Raw genomic sequence first — 15,492 nt, 5'->3', positions numbered from 1 at the left:
GGCGTGTGTGATGTGTGTAATGTGTCTGGTGTGTGTGTGTATGGTGTAACATGCAGCAGCACACATGGTGTGGCATGGTGTGTAGCATGTGTAGGTGCATTTGTGGATGATGTGGTATGTTTAGCATGTGTGACTATGGTGCAGTGTGGTATGTCTTGGGTATATCGTATGTAATGTGGGTGGGATGGTGTGTGTGTGCATATGCATGTGTGGTGCATGTGTATGCATGTGTGGTGTGTGTGTATGCATGTTTGGTGCATGTGTATGCATGTGTAGCATGTGTGGCATGTGTGTTCTGGTCACGTGTCTGGCTCTGGAAGGTGACAGAAGGATAATAAGATGCGTTTTCACTCCAGGCCAACAGGTCCTGGTAAGGACCAGGCCGAGAGGACTGAAATGACACAGCCCTGCCTTGCTCCTAGGCCCCACAGAGACATCCTTTCAGAAATGGCAAGTGGGGAGTGTACTGAGGTGGAGGTATTATGACACATTGCCCAGGAGCTGATTACAGCCTTTCTGAAAATATCAAAAGAAACCAAAGGACTTTATTTCTCTTACTCAACAACAATCAACACAGAAGACTTCCGTGACCAAATGTGTGGGTTTTTGCCCCACCACAAGCAAGCAGGCAGTATTACAGCAGAGGATTCCTACACTGACACCTTCTACCTGGAGGTGGCCTCACACCCCACAAGCCAAAGCCTCAAGTTCCAAGCCTGGCCCTCACTTCCAATGCTAATGACAAGGTGGTCTTACATGTGCTTCCGAACCTCTGGTATACCCTCGAATCAACTACCCAGGACACCCCCTCAGACTATTAATTTGCTAGAGCAGCTCACAGAGCTCAGGGAAAGGCCTCCGAACATTTACTATAAAGGATGTTACAAAAGGAAGAGACCTGGAGCAATACCTAGGAGGAGGCGAGAAGCTTCCATACCCTCTCAGGGCTGTCAGGTTAAAACGAAGAAGCTGAAAGTTTTGCTCCAAATGTCATTGTTTATTGAGTTTTGACTGATCTGATCTGCTCCATTAGCTTAGATTGAAACCTTTTCATTTGTTTCGGTTTGCCTCTGATGGCCTGCCTGCCACAAGCAGTCCTCTAGAATATGGGCCTGTGCTTGGCTTTTCTACACAAGCACGGACAGCCCTCAATTACTGGGCGACATTCATCACCTCCTGCCAACTAGACAGTGAGGCGTGTCCGGGGAGAGTGGGACCTTGAACTCCTCTCGGCCTTGCTTGGGACGTGGTCCAGGAGGTTATGGGAAGACACTGGTTTAGAAGCTGACCTCATGGGTTCGCTATTCTTATGTAACACTTAGGAAGAGCAGAGACCCACGCGGTTCAGTCCCAGAGCAATGCTGTGGTCAAGAGAACACAGTCCAGCTACCAATAGTTATTTCAAAACAGTTCAAGTTCTTTGTTTATATTTCTTGAAAGAAAGAAAGAAAGAAAGAAAGAAAGAAAGAAAGAAAGAAAGAAAGAAAAGAAAGGAAGGCGTGGCCGAGCTGGAAACAGGGCTTTAAGTCCCTTTCAGGGGGCCCTCAGGTGGGAGCTTGCTTGGACACCTCTCTACCCGCCCACCCTCCAAACACCCCTTTCCTCCCTGAGTGTTCATTTGCTGATCTAGATTCTGAATAAATGAACTTGTACAGAATCTACTGGACAGAAAGGAAACCGCCTGGAGGCCCAGGGCTGAGGGGATGCCCGGAGCAGGGTGGGTGCGCGACCCCGCAGTGAGCAGGGAGGGCAGGCTGGGGGCGTTCACCCTGAGGCCTCTGCTCCCCGCAGCCCTGAGACCCAGGCTCCCCTGTTCCTCCCTCCAGACCCTGTCCGTCCTCCCCGCGGGGCTCCCTCGCAGCTCTGGGGAAGGGGCGGGCTGCGTCCTCGGCACCTTTCTCAGCAGCCACCGCAGCGCATCCCAGCACGTCCTCCAGGAGCCCGCCTTCTCCTGTCACCCGGGCTTTCCCCCACAGCGCAGCGTCCCCTGGTCCCCTCGGGGCTGGAACTGGGGTCCCCGCAGACAGTGCAAAAGGAGGTCCCTGTTGCCTCCCATGCAAGCTGTAGGACGCTTAGAGCTGCGGGGGAGGAAAGGAGAGAAGAAGAAATACAGTTAAGTGTGATGTGGGTACAAAGGAACCAACACCGAGCTTCCGAGGGCCTAGAAAGGAGCCCCGGGAGACGCGCCCCGGGCCTGGGTCATCGCCTCAGCGCAGCGCCTGCCTTCAGCGGGCTCCAGTCGCTCCCGAGGCCTTCACCCCCTTCTCCCCCTTCCCACATTCTCCCCCGTTCCCACCTGCGGCCCTCCCGAGGCCCCCTCCCTGCCTCCTTAACCCCGGCCCCCACCCGTAGCCCTCCCGATGCCCCCCTTCCCCCTTCTCCCTCTTCCCACCTGCGGCCCTCCCGAGGCCCCCTCCCCGCCTCCCTACCTCCCACCCCCACCCGTAGCCCTCCCGAGCCCCTCCTAGTCCCCCCACTCCCAAGTCCCTCCAGAGACCTCCTGGGCTCGCGCTCCTCCGAGTTGCCTGAGGCTAAGTCCTGGAGCGGCCTCGGGACTGCCTTTCCAGGGGATCGTCCCAACCAAGAGGAGAAAGGCCTTTGGAGAGCATCTGAGGAGGACACCCTCACTGTGTCTTCTCACTGTCTCCACCCAGCGCCTGTGACCCGGACCCAGCCCGCGGCCCACAGACCCCGGCTCTGGGCACCCCTGGTGAGCGCCTTCTGCACCAGAGCTCCGCACAGCACCAGCCCTCCGGCTCCCCCAGCTTTTGTTCATTTGCTGCAGTCCTGAAGGGTCAGTCCCTGTGCATCCATGCTGCCAGGTGACAAACTCAGGTACGCAGAGAGGTACATCCTTTACCCAGGGTGACACGATGTGGAGCTGAATCCATGTCTGGAAGTCTACTGACCGTGTCTAGGCGCTGACAGTGCAGCCTCCCTCACAGTGAAACAAACTGGGGACTGGCCTTGTCCTGAGTGGCCTTAGGATGGTGCAGTGACCTGCAGTCTCCCAGTAGCCTTACATGTTCTTATTTTTCTTTCCTTTTCTCTATTTTTTTTTTTCTTTTTTAAGGATTAGAACTAGCGTATGTAAAGTGCTTAGTGCAGGAGCTGGGAGAGAAGTGGATACTCAGTAAATAAGAGCAATTGTAAATCGTAAAAAGCATGCCATTTATCTGGTATAATCCCCCATTCTAAGCACCCTGTTAAGTAGTTGGTAATTCCTCACTTGAAAGAAATTATAAATAATTTTTTATCTGCTTGTTAAAATATTGTTTTATTGTGATAAAATATTCATAACAGAAATTTCACTCTTAATACTTTATTTATTTTATTTATTTATTTTTGAGATGGAGTTTCTCTCTTGTTACCCAGGCTGGAGTGCAATGGGGCGAGTTCGGCTCATCGCAACCTCCTTCTCCTGGATTCAGGCAATTCTCCTGCCTCAGCACCCTGAGTAGCTGGGATTACAGGCACGCGCCACCACGCCCAGCTAACTTTTTGTGTTTTTAATAGAGACGGGATTTCATCATGTTGACCGGGATGGTCTTGATCTCTTGACCTCGTGATCCACCCGCCTCGGCCTCCCAAAGTGCTGGGATTACAGGCGTGAGCCACCGCGCCCGGCCCTCTATTAATACTTTGTAAGTGTACAGTGCAGGTTAGTAAGAGAAATGCATACAAATTTATTAACGTGTACACGGGGGAAAATAAGGTGATAACCCAAGATCCCATGAGGTGCAGATACTTACACAGTCTTATTTCAGAGAGGAGGGAGGGTGGAAGGTAGAATGTAGGTGATTCTGTTGAGGGACAATAAATGATTACTAAGGAGAATGAACGGGTAAAGAAACAAAGATTAATTCATAAACGGTTCTCTTTAAGCCTGAGAAATGGAATATTTTTTTGAAAGAGTCTGTTCAGGTGTGTTCACCTCTTGATCTTCTTTTGTGCAATAGGTAATTAGATAACGGGGAAGGGAAAGAAAAAGTAATTGTTTTCGTCCGTGGGTCTGCAGGGTCTTCGTGTACACAGGGGAGAGGCCCCTTCCACTCTCTGTTGATCTTAAGGGCCTTTAATTCAAAATATACCCATTATACCAGGGAGCTGTATTTTGGGGCAAAGTTTCCTGCACTCCTTCAATCCTGTTTGGAACTTCCCTAGAAGTTTCACCTATCAACAGCTAAATCAGTTATTAGGGAAAGATTGGGATGAGAGGTTGTTAGATAAGAAACAGGCGGCCGGGCGCGGTGGTTCACGACTGTAATCCCAGCACTTTGGGAGGCTGAGGCAGCTGGATCACGAGGTCAAGAGATTGAGACCATCCTGGTCAACATGGTGAAACCCCGTCTCTATTAAAAATATAAAAAATTAGCTGGGCATGGTGGCGCGTGCCTGTAATCCCAGCTACTCAGGAGGCTGAGGCAGGAGAATTGCCTGAATTCAGGAGGCGGAGGTTGCGGTGAGCTGAGATTGCACCATTGCACTCCAGCCTGGGTAGCAAGAGCGAAACTCATTCTTAAAATAAAATAAAATAAAATAAAGGTAACAGGCAAAGAAGGGGAAAAAATTGGGATAAGCAGAAGAGAAAAACAAATACATATATTGTCCTATATCTTCTTTAATCAGTCTGTTAGTCCTAAGAACAGAAGCTCTCAGTTGAACAGCTGTGTCCATTCTAGGAGGTGGCACTACAGCGGGGCTGGGCCTCTACATGTGATGCAGGCAAGCTGGTCTTTAAATAAGAGGCATTTCCATGGAAACAAAAGAAAAACAAAGGTATTTCTTAATGTCTGGAGTAGTCCATTTCTAGAATCACAGAAGTAACTTCAGATAGTAGTGGCAATCTTACAGATTTTCCTGGATTATAGTTGGAATTACATGTTCATGTGAACTTCCTGAGCAGCCCACACATCAGCAGGCGCAGAGGCTGTGTACATGTGAGTTACTGTGCTCACTCTTCCTGAAGTTTATATCAAGTTGTCTAACTTCAGTTTGCAGGGCTTCAAGAAAAACAGTTTTAAATTCTATTGATTCCAAATGAGAAAAATGGGAGAAAAATCCAAAAGCATTAGTTTGAAGACTTGCAGCCAAGAAAGAATTCAGGATTTAGTCCAAATTGTAGGAAAACAATAAAAATTCAAAAACAATGGACAAGATAGAATCTGATAACAGGCATACTATACTTTTCTTCTGAAACACAATTTTTCTCTCCCGTTTCCCCATTTTTACCGAGGATAAATCATAATTATGCTTGACAACATATATCAAGTTACATTCAGAAAAATATAACTAAAAAATTAAACTCTGTTATTTATTTGACATTTGACAATGCTTCTCATATGATTTTAATCTACCAAATAAGCCAAATATATCTCTCTTAGGTTTCCAGAGGTTACTTTTGGAAAAGATTTAATTTTAAAATTTGAAATTTGACTTTGGGAAGTACATCAAATATTAAAGGTTAACACACTTAATTGAATTAGGATCACAGTTCACTGTAAGTAATAGTCATTCATTTAACCAAAGTGATGATTAAAAAATTTTAAACAACCTACACTTTGAGAGAGAATACTCGGTTTTCTAAATAATCAAAAGACCTCAACAATCAAAAGACCTAATAAAGATCTTTTTTTGCAGTTTACTCAAAAGTCGAACAACAGCCTTTTACTCTCCCTATTAATACTACATGAAAATCTTGTTCAAAAGAGGAAATTGTATTCTACATTTGTGTCAGTATATTATTAATGCTAAAGCTAATTTTAATAAAGCCTTATAAACAAATCCATCCAGTCTCAATCAGCTTTGACCACACAAGATAAGCTTTCCATAAACATTTTGTAATCGTTTATAATTTTCTATTAAAATTCTAGAGAAAATTCTGTTGTTCAACACAGAAGCCCAGACCCTGGCCTTGCATCCATGTGTTCTTTATATTAATGCTCAATCTTTAGAAAAACTTAACTAATTCCCTTATAATTTTAGCCAACTTGATCACACACAATATTCTTTTCACAAGACTTGTCTTTCACAAGCCTACAACTCGCTTAAGCCTCCAGTGTTGCCCTACACTTTCTCTTTTTTTATCGGGATGCTACAAAAATGTGCTTTCCTCTTTTCCTCATTGTTTTGACCACAAAGTTTTAAGTCATGTAAAAGAATAAAACCACTTTCTCTTTTCAACTTTCTTTATATCTTACTTCCTTTATATGCTCTATAATAGAGGTTTTTCTTATATCAAGTAGTTTTAATTATACATATTAGCTATAATATTGAGTCTTAGTGCTATAGGTAGTTAGAGAGGCATGAGTGGGGCAGGAGAGGGCTTTCCCCCACCCACTAGGAACATTGGGTGATTGGCAAGTATCACATTGCCTCTCTAAAAATGATAAATATATAAAATAAAATAAAAGTGATAAAAAGCAACAGAGAGAGGCCATTTCCTAATAGCCAAGCCTGTTGCACTAAAGTGTTATTTAATTGAATGCAGGTGCCAGGGAGAAGCAACTTCCTAGTCATGCACATTAAGAAAGAAAACCGCCGGAAAAGGGAGGAAAGCCTCAGGTGGGGATGCATACAACCTCCTGAACACACTGCGCATGCTCACCTCTCAAGGGTAAAGACGGCACTGCGTATGTGGGCAACCCCCACAAGGGAAGCATTATAGCAAAGAGGTCAGCCTATAAAGTCTTAGGATCAAACCTAAACACCACACTTGACCTTCAGGTGCCCACTTGGGTCTCTTCCAAGTGAACCTTCTTTTCTCTCCTGTTCCAAAGCCTTTCTATACAAACATCCACTCTCGCTCTGAAACTTGCCTCAGTTCCTTTCTGTTGTATACCCCTTAGTTGAATTCTTTCTTCTGAGGAGGCAAAAACTGAGATTGCTGCAGACCCTTACGGATTCACCACTGGTAACCTGGATTCCTTCCACCGGTAACATGAGTGAACCTAATTTTCAATGAAAAACCTAAAAAGTAAATTTTGAACTGTCTTATACCAGTGCTTATGGATGAAAACTATTTCATAACATTTTCATATTGACAGGTCTAAATATATTTAGTTTTTCTATATCATATAAATGACTCAAGTATTTTACAATTACCTATTAATTTAATGTAATACGACTTTAAGTTTCTGAAAAAAGATTTTTGAAACTATGAAAATTTTTTTTATAAACTTTCATTCCATTTACACGTATTTAATCTGTTCATTCTTAACAATTATGCTTGAATAGTTCATTAAACAAAGTCAGGCATCATCTCAAGTTATTTCTTTGTTAATCACTTCTGTAGCTCACAATGTTAGGCATTTATCATGTAAAAAAGAGCTCCAAAGTTCAACACATGTTTATTTTGCTGATCAGAAGACACAGCTGTTTTCATTAAACCCATAATGTTAAACTAGTTATTTACCAATGTTTTATCCAAGTCATGAGAACTAACGGCATTTGAGTTAATTTTTATTTTTCTGTGAAAATACTTTTATTTAAGCAGTTTCTTTCTTCTTAAGCCAATGAAATAGAAATTTTATATATTCTGATAGTGAAATATCACATAAACATGACAAATATAAACATGCAGACATACAGACACATAGATAGAATTGTATAGCTTTATACAGGTTTTATTTGCCAGATTTTAAATAATTTTCTTCCCCCTTTAAACTATCAATCTCTTGATTACCTATTCCATTGGTCTAGGCAATTGTTAGTTAAGCAACCCTAAATTTACACTTTCAAAGGGACGTCTTAGGTGAAAGTTTTTATCTCCAAGGCACAGAACTTAGATCTAAACACCATTATTTACTGAAACAAAAATGGCATGAATGAAGGCCCATTCAAGACAAGATTGTCATGAAAGGTATCCTAAACAAAGGTAAGATTTGGTGTATAAACGTTAAACCAACGTCTTTCTTATTGTAAACAGTTTCTAGTGGCTCCTGTGCAGGGAGGTAACCTCATAAATGGAGACTGCCTTAAAAATACACATTTTTTTCTATGAAGAGTGTCAAACTACCCACCTAAATGCCAGCAATCTAGTTAGATAGAGGGTCTTTCAACTTAGCTTATTTCTTGATTAGGTTACTGACTCAGGGTGGAACCCTTTAATGAACAGGGCAAATAAAATGTTACAGTTTCCCTGGCCTAATATTTGAAATGTAAAAACCAGCACTACTGGAAGGCAGTGCATCCAGATCTTTAAAAACAAACCAAGGATTCCACCTCTATGTTGAGCTGTAGGCACCCCCAAAAAAGGGAAGCACCTCAGGATCAGGCAGTATTCCTTGCTACAGACATTCCCTGAGCCTCGGGGGTGACCTGGTGCCAAGAAGGCCTCTCTGGAGCAGGCTGTTCTCCATAGGAATCTTACTGCTTGGTGGGGAGAGTTCCCACAGCCTCCAGGTGTTCAAATCAGTGTTTTTATCCGAACACACAAACACGTAGCCCCCTGCAGGAGCAAGTATTTACTACAGCCACTGTCAGTTACTTCCAAAACTGCAGCTTTGGTCAGTGACTTGCCAGCCATTGCACACAAAAAGTCAAGTTTTCTCTCACAGTACAAAGTAATTCCTGGGATCCCCCCAAAAGCCAAAGAGATCAGATAACTTATTGCAAAAGACAGAGCTTCAAACCTGATAGGAACCTGCCCACAACTCTTTCTACTTTACAAGAAAACAGAAAACTCTCTAAAGGCGAATGCCTTTTTCTGTATTTTTCAATTGGCCTCACAGTCATTTGAAATCTCCCTTAGATTTCTTCATGTGGTATCAAAAACGGCAAGAGGAAAGAGAAGCAGAAGTGGAAGGAAAGAGAATGACAATCTTAGAGGAGCCAAGCTGGGGAGTCTTTTTTTTAAAAAGACTAAATTTTTACATTTTTTTCTGAGCAAAAATTATGCCAGCAAGCTAGAAAGCAAACAAACACACCAAACATTTTTGAAAAAGAGTTTCAGTTAACTGAAAAAATTCCCACAAACAGGACCCAAAAACGGAAAAAACAGAAAAACCTTTTTGTTATTTTTACTCGAAAACATTATACCTTAAATATCAGCTTTTATTTAAGCCAACTTCTGACCATAGAATTCTAAATGAAATGTTATCAAATTTTTATCATTTTATCATTAGAATTCAGCCAAAATGAACATAAAGTAGGTTTGCCTGGTTCTAAAACCAGCTTTTTTCTCCAATTGTGCATGCAAATGAATTATTTTAAACATTTCAAAGGATCCCTATTTGGCTACTGCTGCTTAAAATATCCTGGGTTGGATGGATCCACTTTCCTATGTATTTATAAGATGAAGCCCCATAAATGTTATTCACAAATTCAGCTGGTGTTTTAACAGGATTTGGTCACAAGTGAAAAACCAAGCCCCAATCTCAAATGGTAGAAAACCGCTGCAATCTTAAAAAGCATACTGTGTCAGACGAGACCACTGGTCCACATTGCCAAGCCCAGGACCTGAATTTCCATCCTGAGACAAAGGTAGAAAAACCCAAGCCTTCCATCCTAATGTAGAGGTGGAAAAGAGCCCATTCTCTGCAGAGTCCTTTATTGGAACCTCTTGTCCAAAGACAAACCAAAGCCCTCAGTCTTAAAGGAAAAAGAGGTTTTCAAAACCAGTTCAACTATCATCTAGACTTGCAACAAAAGAGTAGAAGGTTCAAATTCAGAAGAACTCACAAGTTCAGTAGAACTTACCTGAAATATCTGTTGGAACTTCTGAAGGAAGAGAGAATGAGATGGGTTCCTGTGGGTGCCCAGCAGGGGTTTCAGAGAGAAACACTGGAGGATGGGGGTGGGGGGCAGGGGAAGTCGCTCTGGATCCTGCCAACTACACTACATATGTCAACCTAGAAGGAAGAAGCTGAGGCCAAATTAACATAAGCAGAGAATTCTGGGGGCTAAGCTTCAGAATTACCATCAGGAGAATAAATTCAGGTTGCCCTGAATGTACTCTCTGATTAGCAGCGCTTGCAAGTGAATTTCTAAAGAAAAAAATAAGTTCCTGAGTTTTTTTTTTTTACCAAGAATTTACGTTAAACTAGTGTTAAGATTTGATTAGCTATACATTGTTTATTTGTATCACAAAATGACTTTAACAGTTGTTCTCCAGCATGAGAGTGCAGTGTGACTGAAGTCCCACACTCTGCCTCTCTGGGCCTGATGGATTTTGTATCCCTCACATGTCTTAGACTGCCTTGAGCTATTTCTCTTTTCTCAGAGCACACCACCTTTCAGGAACTTCCTCAGGTTCGGCTATTTGGAAGCTCTGCAAATCCAGCCCTTTGGGTTTTTGCGGAAGCTTCACCACGTAGGCATGTTCGATCAGGTCCTTGGCCATTGGTGATCAACCTAACCTCAGCCCTTCTCCCATCCCTGCAGGTTGGGAGATGGAGGTAAAAGTCCCAATCCTCAAATCATGCCTGGGTCTTTCTGCTGACCAGTCCCCCAGCCCCGTGAAGCTACCTGGGGGCTGCCAGACATCAGCCAACTCATCAGCATAAAAAGACACTCAACACTTTGGAAAGATTCCAAGGACTTCAGGAGTTGTATGCCAGGAAAAGGGGAAACAGTTCAATGGTTGCTTAACTATTGGTTACTTCCAGAGAAATATGTCATTAGGTACAGGTAATTTCATTGTTGTTTGAATATCACAGAGTGTACTTACACAGACCTAGATGGTGTAGACTACTAGACACCTACATTATGTGTTAGGGCCTGTTGCTCCCAGGCTACAAACCAGTGCAGCATCTTACTGTACTGAACACTGTAACATAGTGGTAAGTATTTGTCGATCTAGACATAGAACGAGTACAGTAAAAATACCTTATAAAGGATTGAAAATGCACACCTGCATAGGGCAATAATCCTAGGGGACCGCTGTTTTATACCAGTTCATCACTGACTGAAACATCCCAGGCAGCACATGGCTGTATATTTTTTACAATATCACAATCCTCCATCCAGGTCTTGTCAGTTCAGGATAAACTCATTTATTTCCTGACGATAGTGGAATTTCTTCCTGTCAATTGTTGCCAAGATGGCAGATGCAAGACACAAAGGGTGGCTTCAGGGGACAGAGCTAGGGAATGATTGTATGAGGCTGGAGATGCAGTGCAGGAGGCAGGTGTCCAAGAACTCGCCTTCTTCCTGGGCGATAGGAGGGCAGACAGTGGCCAGGAGTCCGCAGGCATGCCCCAGCTGAGGCTCAGGTGAAAGGATTTCCCTGCAGATGCTCAGTCTTCAGTGTTGCTTGGCTTGTTTGTTTGTTCTATGCTGTGCTTCTCTCTCAAGAACTTCAGCCTTCAGGAATCTGGTCTTAACAGGCTAAGGGGCACTGCAGACAGACCAGCATGTCCATTTTTGGGACACAGTATAAGGGAAGGAGGCCCCTGGGTGTCCCCTGCTACATTCTTTCAAGGAGCACAGAAGATGATGCTGGTGGCTTGCATCTCTGTTGCTGGTGCAGCAGGGGAGCTACAGTCTTGCCACACTGTGACGTGCCTGAGGTGGGCTGGGAGCTGGTGCCTGCAGCCGCACCTTGTGGAGCACTGTCAGGGACACCGGGCCGGCCTTAGTCTGCTCCTGGAAACAGACAGAGAAGCTCTCCCACTCTTGTCCTGCTGTCTCTGACTTCTCCTCTCCTGGTTTCTATCATTTAAAAAAGCAATCCTGTATATAAATACATGAATATACCATTTTGAGACATATTATTTTTGAACTATCCTAAATTACCCATAAGGTAAAATTTCCCTTGGCTGCTACTGTCTCCAGTTCTACTTCGAATCGTAGCCCTGTCTTCAGAAGTTATCAGTTTTATGTCTGTCCTTTTAGATGCATTTTTACAGGTAAAAATTTGTTGTTAACATATTTAACATGTTAACATAACATATTATGTTAAACATCTTAACATATTTAGCATCGTATCACACATTTTCATTAAATTCCTTTTTTCACCTATGCCATAGAGGTATTTTCAGATCAGAACATAGAAAGGTTCCAAATGTTGGTGAACATTTTTATTCAATCTTAAATGATACCTCATGCATGTCTCTTTGAGGAGGTATGTAGTGTTTCTCTAAAACAGTCACCTAGAATTTAAAACGTCAGCATAAGAAATGTACATCTAAAATTTAACTGATAATGGCAAATTTATCTTCAAAAGACTTTGCCAATTGATACTCTCACCAATTGTCCCCTTGCCACTGCCAATTTCTTTTTAATTTTGATATGTCTCATGGGCAGAACAGCAGTCTACTCTTGCTGTTATAATTTGCAATTCCTTGGTTTGCAGGGAGACTCTGTCTTTTCCTGTTCTTTGTCAATCTGAATACCCTTTTCTGTGAATGGTCTACTCTCATCTCTTGTCCAGTTTGCAATTATTTGCTTTCTTATTGCTTTTGTCATATAAGACTTTACAATTTTGAGTCATCAAACTGATCAAACTTTTCTTTAAAGCCGAACATTCAGTGAACCCCTTTACTCTAAGTGATCTTTCTTTTTCCCTTTGTTTTTAGAGACGCTGCATTATCACTGTCAAGGCAGCTTTGCAGAGAGCTCTACCATCAAGGCCGCCACAGGAACCTGGGAGGGCCAGCAGCATGGGGAGGGCCGTGTGTACAGAAAGAAGGCTTGAAGGTGCCCTTACAAGGCCAGGGCTCCCCACAGGATGGCAAGAGGTGTGCACAGAGAACAGACATGGTGCAGTGGGATGGCATGGCGGAGTTCCCACCTGCCTATGGCCCTGAGCGGCGGCGTGGCTGACTCAGGGAGTTTATTTTAGTTTGCTGCTAGGTGTCAGCTCTTCTAAGACACAAGCTGTGCTGGTAAAACAAAAGGAAGCTGGGCTTGCTTGCAAAGCGACTTGATAATATCAACATGCCTAACATCTCTCGTCTGCTCCTCCTTTGTCTGAGAGATGGGGGAAAGGTGGGAGCAAAGCCTGTCTGTGTCACCTGCACTTGAGCAGCATGTGAGGCCTGCAGACACTTCTCCTGTTGACTGGCCTTTGGGTGGCAGATGCGTTCCCCGAATCACAGCACGGCATGGAGTGGTGAGGAGGGGCTTTGGCGATTCCCTGTCCTCAACACACACACGTTACACCTCCGAGGGCTCACGCTACCATACAGGTGAAGGGGAGGTGGGCAAGACTGAAGGTATGTGATTTACGTGTGGAAATGTGTATGCATTTAGAATACATCTATATCTTTACATTTCAGGTTATATAGAGCATGCATAGCACATGTGTGTGTATATATCTATATGTTGTAATATATACATTAAATTGTGGAATCCAGGCAGAGACTCATTTCTGTTTGATTCTAAACAGAATGGTTTTCAACAGAGTGAAATCCTTAAGAGTACAGACTCAGCCGCTTACTGTCTGTGGGACTTCTCTTTTGTTCTTGTCTCTCAGTTTCCTCATCTCTCAAGTAGGCAAAATGGGATAGTTACCTGTCTATTGTGAGGTTTGATGTGTAGTCAGACTGTATCAAGTTAGTGATTGTTAGTATTTTCCTCTCTGAGGCCCTCAGAAGATGAACTCAAATGTCCTCAGCTTCCAGCTTGTCTTCCAGGGCCCTTGGAGCCTCAGGATGGGTGGGGCCTGCGTGCAGGGTCAGGCCTGGGCTCCACCTCCCTGTGGGCTGGGCCGGGTCCTCAGCCCTGGGCTCTGTTTGTGCAGCACACGGGTGGGGCACTGCGCTCTACCTGAGTTTCTGAACTGAGTTTAAAAATTGATAGGGGGAGGGTGGGCTTTTCTCTGGCAGTAAGACCAGAGGTGGTGGAAGAAGGAAGTGAGAGAGAAGAGAAGAGAGCATAGGTGGTTCCACACCCCAAGGGAGGAAGCTGCTGAACGGTGTGTCGTGACTGGGCTGTGCATCACCCTGCCTGAAATTCCAACCTCACCTCTTCACTGACACGGTCCCATCCACAGTCCTGCTGTGAGCAGAGGACCCAGAGCACCTCCCCACCCTCTACCCACCCCAGCCACCTGCCAAGGCAGCCCGGGCCCCCAGCACCTTTGTCCTCAGGGGCTCCTCGTGGCACGTGCTGATGAACTAGGCTGCTCTGGAACCAAGTGTCGTTTCCGAGAGGCCTCTGCTGGGTGAGGAGGAAGAAGGGCCATTGGAACCACAGAGGAGTGTGCTGCAGCAGGGACAGCTCTGCCTCCTTCTTTGATCATGAGGCTGCAGACACTCTTGGCAAAATCTGAGCCACCTCCTAATTGCTAAGTCCAGTGAGGCACTTTTCTCTCTTTCTGTCTCCTGCTGGCAACCTGCAGTGCTGCTGACCACGTCCATCTTTCTTCCTGTCCTGTTCTCCTCCCACCTCCCTCCCATTCCACCTGGCTTTGCCTCCTTTCCAAATGTCTAGCTCTGCTACTCCAAAGTTTCCCCTATCTCACACAGATGCCACGTGGTCACCTCGCCTTCAGCCTGCGTGGTAGACGTGGTCCTGGCACACACTGTGAGAAGACGTGCCATGTTTTAGATTACTTGAGTTCGGTCCAGAGAACCAGTCAAGGAACCTCATACCCCAGCCAAGCAGGGATCCCGGCAGCGTGCCAGGACCTCAGCTGAGGTGCCGTGCCTGCCAGCAACATTGGAGATCCCTGGGGTTTCACTGTCCTCCTGACCTGGGCTCCTCGTTTGCATTTAGCTGTGCCTATTGATCATATACAGATGCTCATGGAAGGAAATGAGAAACAAACAGTCTCCAATTCAGGTAGCATGTACAAAGCACAAACTGCAAGGTGTTAGCATTTCTAGGTTCTTGGAAGGGGCAGCAAGTATACAAAAAAGAATTTTCCAAGTGTTCACTCTGAGTTGGGCTTGAGAAAATACGCAGTTTCACTGTTGCTTAACCAGTGCCATGTTGTCAAATAGAGTGATCCCAGGATCTTCTCCAAGGATGTACTTTGCCAGCCCTTGGAAGCCCTGACATTTTGCTCAACATGCTTTTGGTTATGTTTTTATGAGACAGGCAACATTCCACCCCTGTTGGTTCCAAAATTCACAGCTCAGTATGTTTTCCAGAAATCATTTTAATAAAAGACATGTGAAAAGTCAAACACCTCTTTAGCATCTGTACAATGAAATTAAAAAACAGTTACAAAAATACAAAGCATCTGGTGGGAGAATCCACTATCAAGGGGCCAAAGGAGAATCCACACCCAGTTCCTGGGTGAGATATCAGCTTCCCTGGAGGGACAGCGTGAATGCTACCTTCCAAAACATTTCCTTATAAAGGGGAAGCAAAGGATGCCAAGAAACGACACATTTAATTGGTTTAATTAAATGAGTTGAATGCATGTTTTCCTTCTGTCATGGTAGCTAACTAGAGGTTTCTGGTCTGATCACTCAACCCCACCACCCTTTACTCTTCTCAGTCTCTGGTCAGTCCTGAAATCCTGAAAATAAGAGTTCCTGTATGCTGATGGCCTCATCTGGACGAGTTTCTAAGTCTTGGTATTGGATTCCTGAACTTCTG

General features: G+C 44.4%; 1 pseudogene; it reads right to left on the bottom strand.

The window, feature by feature from the left end:
• Window positions 1–1,148: 1,148 nt before the first annotated feature.
• LOC100894718 (uncharacterized) lies at window positions 1,149–14,657 on the bottom strand (annotated as a pseudogene).
• Window positions 14,658–15,492: the final 835 nt, after the last annotated feature.

Source organism: Callithrix jacchus, chromosome 12 (genome assembly GCF_049354715.1).
Source record: "Callithrix jacchus isolate 240 chromosome 12, calJac240_pri, whole genome shotgun sequence".
Taxonomy (NCBI): Eukaryota; Metazoa; Chordata; class Mammalia; order Primates; family Cebidae; genus Callithrix; species Callithrix jacchus.
The sequence above is the reverse complement of the archived record's forward strand: the minus strand, read 5'-3'. Positions and strand labels throughout refer to the sequence as shown.